Here is a 6,840-nt window from a genome sequence, read left to right on the forward strand (position 1 = left end):
TACACACAGAACCTGCATTTTAGCATGAAATACAGCCGAATAAAGCTTGGACTTGAAATCTTCAGTATCAGCTCATTTAAAGCTCCAATCTACCAGCAAAGCTCATGGACTCAGAAAACCATGAAACAAATTGAAGAATCCAAACTTGAGTTTTTGAGCTAGCCAAAGGAGTCATGTTCGGGTCAAGACTTGGTCAAACTAACTTGTAACAGTCCGAAAAATCAGTAGAAAGTTCAAATGGTGACATCTTTCGTCTCCTAACTCCGATTGAAGCATATGACCTGTCAAAATGATCAGCGCATAAAACTCTACACAACGGTATATTGCTTTTACAAAATGGACATATGGTTTGAAATCTGGGATAAAGCCAAGCACGTCACTATTCATCGAAGACGACGTAGATATTTTAGATTTTTTATTATTTAACTTTTTGTAAAGTCAAAAGATGAATAGTTCCGAATAGTGTCAAATAATGTTGAATAGTGTCAAATAGTGATTACTATTCCTTAAAGTCAAAAAGTTGAAAAGTGATCAAATCTCAGTCGTTGGATCAGATTTCTGAGATTCGATCACGACCGTCCATTCAACTATAAATAGAAGGGTCTAGTTTTAGTTTTTCTCATGGAATGGAGTAGAGTAGTTTACTGCTTTCCTAGTGTAATGAAGAATTTAATTTCCAATTTTTAATTAAAATGTTTTTAATTCAGTTTTATTTTCTGTTAATTAGAATAAAACTTTAGTTATGTGATCTCAGAGCGGAAACTCTGCCCGAGTGAGAATTATATCCGTTTGGGGGGTTAATAAAACTCATGTGAGGGAAAATCTTCGTTGTTGGTTTGGTAAGTTGTTTAAGAAGAACAACTAGACCTACATCCTATCCCAAAATGATAGTTGGTGTAGTATCTAGTTAGGGATCAAAGTGATGAGCTTAGAGATAAGTCATTGCTTTGGTTCCACTTGCTAGCATGTATGAGCTTAGAGATAAGCCATACATGTTAGGGATCAAGTTTTCTTCTATTAGACTTGTCTATGAGTTATAGGAAGAATAAAATGAACTTATCAAACAACAAAACTTATTAAAATCATTGAGATTAAATATTTTGCAATTTTATTGAAATGCGAACGAAATGACAAACCCGACCGCTGTTCTACAGTTAGATCACACATCAATGATATAATTCTCAAGCTGATCCACTAATTCCATCTGATCTATCTCTGAAAAATCATCGGGATAAAGTTGAGCAAAACGGATCAACTTTTACTTATCGAAAGCAACAAACGATTCACTAAGATCAAGACATGACATACAAAGAAGTAATTCTGTGTTTGCTTCATTAAACTGGTCGTTTAACTCTTGAATTTGTAAATCAATATAGTGATAGAATAATCCAACACGATAGTAATGTAAATTGGTGTTTCCTTCTGCTCTTCGTCGAGACCTCCCTTGAGCCATATACCTCTCTTCCATATTTGGAACAACCACATCATGTTTGGCACATAGTGAAGAAACTTCAGTTAGGAGACTATCCCACCCATCATCTCTCATCGCCTGTAAGCGTACCTTTGTTATTTTAACAAGAGTCATGGCATTGACAATGTCTTGGCCTTCACGCTGCAAAGCCTTTGACAAATCATTACTAATTCCTAGTATGGCTTTCATCAAATACAAATTGAAGATAAATCCAAAACACTGCACTGAATCTAATAATCCTTAAGCCTCACCTCTTTGTTCCGAGCTTGAACCATTTTCCGCTACATTATCAAGCACATCAACTACTGAACCATAAGTGGTTATCATGCCAAGAAGTGTATAATAGTGTGAGCCCCATCAAGTGTCACCAGATTGTTTAAGACTAGTCTCTTGATTCAACCCTTTGCCACTTGAAATTTCTCCGCTTTGTAACGCTATAACAACTTTAGCCTTCATTGCATCACACAACATATCCCGTCGCTTACATGATGCTCCAACAGTATTTACCACATTAGAGAGAATACTAAAAAGGTTAGCGATTGACTCATGGTTCTTTGCAACTGCTACAAGGGCTAATTGAAGCTGATGGGCAAAACAATGAACATAAAATGCAGACTCATTCTCCTTCATTACAAGTTCTTTTAGGCCATTCAAATCACCTTGCATATTGCTGGCCCCATCATACCCTTGTCCACATAGTCTAAATATGCTCAACCCATGCTTGGAGAATAACTCATTGATTGCCTTTTTAAGTGTTATTGCACTAGTTTCCTTAACATGCACAACTCCAAAAAATCTCTTAATCACACAACCTTTCTTATCGACATAACGCAAAACAACTGCCATTTGCTCCTTAATTGATATATCACGTGCTTCATCAACTAAAATAGCAAACAATGAATTTCCATAATCTTTTAGAATAGCATTTGTAGTTTCCACAAAGATTCTAATTTATAATATCTTTTTGGATATTAGGCGAGGTCAATTTCCGATTTTTAGAAGCATTATCAAGAACTTTCTTAATAACTTCGTTATGATCTTTCAGAAACCATATTAGTTCACGAAAATTACCTTTATTGATCGACTCATCTGATTCATCATGACCACGGAAAGCTAAACCTTGTCTCAAAAGAAACCTAATGCAATCAGTTATTACAATTAAGTGTATTCGATAATCCCTTCGAACTTGGTCAGATTGTCTGTGAAGAAATGTCTCGATATGTTGCTCTTGTTTTAACAAAGTCTGTGCTGCCCTGTAAGCAATATTATGAGCACTATTTGGTCTTCCAACGTGCAAACATCCCCACCTCCTTGTACCCCCTTATTAGGTTTAAAGAGATAACAATATAGACAAAATGCGGCATCCTCGTGAATACTATATTCCAGCCAACTAAACCCCTTATATCACTCTTTCTGAAAGCGTCAAATTCTCTTACATCTTGTTCTTGGAGGAAAAGCATGATTAGGCTGGCAAGGACCCCTAAGCAAATATGCTCTTCTCATCGAGTCTTGATCATTAGGATGATAATCTGAAATCTTTTTCCTCAGTGCAGGGTCTCCCTGAAGACTAGACAAGTCAAGTTCTTCACGATTTTTACGTTGAACCCGCTTTGACGTGGGTTGTTCAACACCACCATCCTCAGTTTCTTGGTGACTTCACTTTGAGGAGGATCCTATTTCAACACTGGCAACATTATTTGTGTTATTAGGTGGTTGAGTAGGTTAAGCGGGCAACGCCTTTCCTTTGATCAAATACTTTAATATATCTGTTTAAATAATTAAAATAAACTATTAATCAACTGAATTGAAATTGCACTAATGAAAATAAACCACCAATGTTATTATGATATTCACAAAATAAAATTAAATAAAACTATGTGGTTTAATGAATTCACAAAAAGAATACAAAAAAATTAAAAAACATAGTTTAGGAATCAACTTAACATAAAAAAAATAAAAAATAAAACAATCAATTTAATAATATTAGGCTTACCTATAAAACTTTATAAATTATGGATAGCTAATTAGAATAATGGAGAGAAAGGTGGAATTGTGGAAAAGTGGGGTACGTGGGGGCGTGGGTTTTGTTTAACTTTTTGATAATAAGGCAAAGAGTCAAACTGGAGTAAGGTATTGGGGTTTTTGTTTCGTTGTTTGTTTGGTTTGGTGTGTGTGTGTGATGTGCTTTTATTTTGTCTTTTGTTGGTTATGGAGGTGAATACTGTTAAGTCATTGACTCATGATGTCGTGGTATTCTAAATTCTAAAAGATGTCCTGACTCCTCCTGAGAAAGTGAGAAGTACGACTTTAGGCCATTCAATCGTAAGAAGTTTAAATCTCACTGAATGAGTCAATCGTGAGAAGTTTTACACTGTTAAGTAGTTGTCTTTTTTCGGTTATGCTTTTTAGTTTCTGCGAGACTGCGAACAGTAAAACTTTTTTTTTTTGGCCGAAAGTTGAGGGTGAGCCAGGGCGTACCCAGGACCCCCCTGGCTCTGCCACTATCACTACATACCTATAAGTCATGGTGGTCGTATTGTTGAAAATAGAGATTTTTATCATAAATGTGTCGTGTGTGGGTGCCATAAGAATTTTCACCGTCAAGAGCTCTCTGGTCCAGTTGGAAGTAATCAAGCACCACTGTTAGAAGAATCTGATGATCAAATGTTGGAAGAATTTGGTGGGAGTGGTGATTATAATAATGTGAAGAGCAAACAGTTTAGAACAAAATTCACAAAGATGCAACAGAATAGAATGATACAGTTTGTTGATATATTAGGTTGGAGAACACATAAGCGTGATGATACTGCTCTTAGTCAGTTTTGTTGGGAAATGGGAGTTAAGAAACATGTTTTCAAAGTATGGATGTATAATAACAAAAAGAAAAGGTGAAAAATAAGTGACAACTTATCCTACATCTTACATTATTGTTGTTGTTAAATGGACGTTACTATTATGTTGACCCATTTTTCTCAGCGTGTAAACTGATGAAATTCTGAGTCATTATTGAATTTGTTCCAAAACATCTTTATATTAAATATAACAACTCTAGTTTGATAGACTATAAGTTAGGACATGCAGAATTAGGGCGTCTTTGATTTTTGGTTTTTGTCAGTGCTGATTACTTATTCTAATTGTAAGTGATTGACTACTATTTTTGGATTTTTTTTCCCAGCAACTTATAAGTACGTGGCAGACCCTTTTTATGATAGATGTTTACTAAGTATCACAAGTGTAAGTATAGTAGCAAAACTTTACTTACATAAACTTATAAGTAGCAAGCTCTTACAAATAGTCAGCACTTATAAAAAAAACTTGATATATAACAAAAAAAAGAGACAACTTAGTTGTTGTATTCCGTGTGGGCTCTGCAATCCCAAATATGCATTTCAAGGTTACTTGATATATATTCAACGGCAACAGCGCAAAAAACCCAACCACAACTATTTACTCCTTTATAAGGTGTTAATTAGAGTGCTCTTGAGCCGGTCTTCATATGTTTTATTAGTAGTTAGTCCTTGATCTTCCCCTCAGGGCCTCGGGAAATAATATTGAAGTTTCAACTAATCTTTGGAGTGGGTCAGTTTCACAATACCAGAGGAATGCCCGCACTAACGAGTCACTAGCCAAAAACATCGTTGATGCTTTTATACGAACCTTTTACTGTGTAAAATTACCAAAACAAAACCACTAAAAATAAAACAATCTTCCCTGGTTATCTTGTAGACTTGTACTCTTCAAGGAGAAAATGCCAGGGGAATAACAGGCAACTCAAACAGTGTACATATATCTTTCTGAATCCAACTATCGGGTTTCAATATTTTGGGGATATGCAGAAACAGTATTGCAACAAAAAAGGTGTTGAACTGATATGCAGACATTCAATGACAAACTCCTAACAAGGAATTTATGTTTCGCACTGTAGGAATAGTACCCCATTCATAAGCGGTTCATTCCATTGGTCATACTACCAACTGATCCATCCATGACAATTATCTAGCTAAATGAGCACATGTGAAATCCAAAATATTCTTGCGAAAATACAAAGTTTATAATTACTTGGCAGTGTGGGAAGGCAAAAATCTAAAAAACAAAACCAAGGAAAAAGTCACCGAGAGAAACTACAAGAACAGAGACGCAAATAAGGAAAGAACAATATTCAGAAATTTCCCTTGAGAATTTCTAAGAAGTTTGTTTCTCCTCAGCAGTACTGTAGTTTGGTTTTCAAACTTCTCTTCATTTTTTCATTCTGTAGTCTGCTGACAAATATCTTAGCTCAAACCAAAACTTGCTCAGAAGTGGACGAGGCTGCTCTTCTCAGCTTCAAAGCCAAAATCCTAAAAGACACAACATGTGTTCTCTCGTCATGGGTTGGCAGTGATTGTTATGCAGGAGATTGGGAGGGCATTCAGTGTAATCCCAAGACAGGGAGAATAGTAACGTTACAGTTACAAGTACCCTCAGGGCACATTGTCACCTTTACTGGGTGGTAACCATTTGAAAGGATATATTCCTTCAAGTTTAGGGAACTTGACATTTATTGATCTCTCAAATAACCAATTTTCAGGACAGATACCGAGTTAACTATGAAGCCATAACCAACTAACCAAAAAGTTAAGAAAATTTGACTAATGAGGCGTTGTGTGTTTCGCGAATTATAAACCACCAAAAATTTTTGATTCAAGCGGTATGTTGATACACAATTATTCGATAACCCATATCACAGAACACTCTAACTAGACTCCGATCCTTGAGCGGTTTTTATTTTCTTCACTCTAAGTGTAGTCTAGCTTGCCTAGTATTTGCTCGAATCCTAGCATCCATCAGATTGTGTTCATGGGTAAGGCTATATATGAAATAACCTTCATTCAGAATGATGATGCTAAGGAGGGAGTACACAAGCAGAAGGAAATAAAGGTCAGTAAGTGGGAAAATAGAGAAACGGGGGTTCAAAATCTAAACACTAATGGGACGTTACAAGGATCGGTGGGGGGGATGGGGCTGCAACACTACGCAATGACACAAGGTGAGGTTATAGCGACCAACAATGGCTCGACAGGTTGAACTCGCGCGGCAAATGGCACATGGTATGGGCATGGCATTGAGACATGGCAACAAGGAAATAATAGTATAAACTGATTCCTTGGCAGTAGATGCATTCAACACAGAAGAATGTGTTTAGAAATGTACTTAGAGGGAAAAAAATAAAAATAAAAATAAGAGTATAATGTACTTATTTGTTACTCTCTTAAAAACGTGTTTCTTGATATCCCTCCGCACAAGAGGGGTCGGCATGAGTAGGTGCACAATACATTCTAGCCATTTTGCCTATAAAGGTGACAAATTGAGTAGAACCAGGACCAACAGGT

The sequence above is a fragment of the Coptis chinensis genome, chromosome 2 (assembly GCF_015680905.1).
Source record: "Coptis chinensis isolate HL-2020 chromosome 2, ASM1568090v1, whole genome shotgun sequence".
NCBI classification, from domain to species: Eukaryota; Viridiplantae; Streptophyta; class Magnoliopsida; order Ranunculales; family Ranunculaceae; genus Coptis; species Coptis chinensis.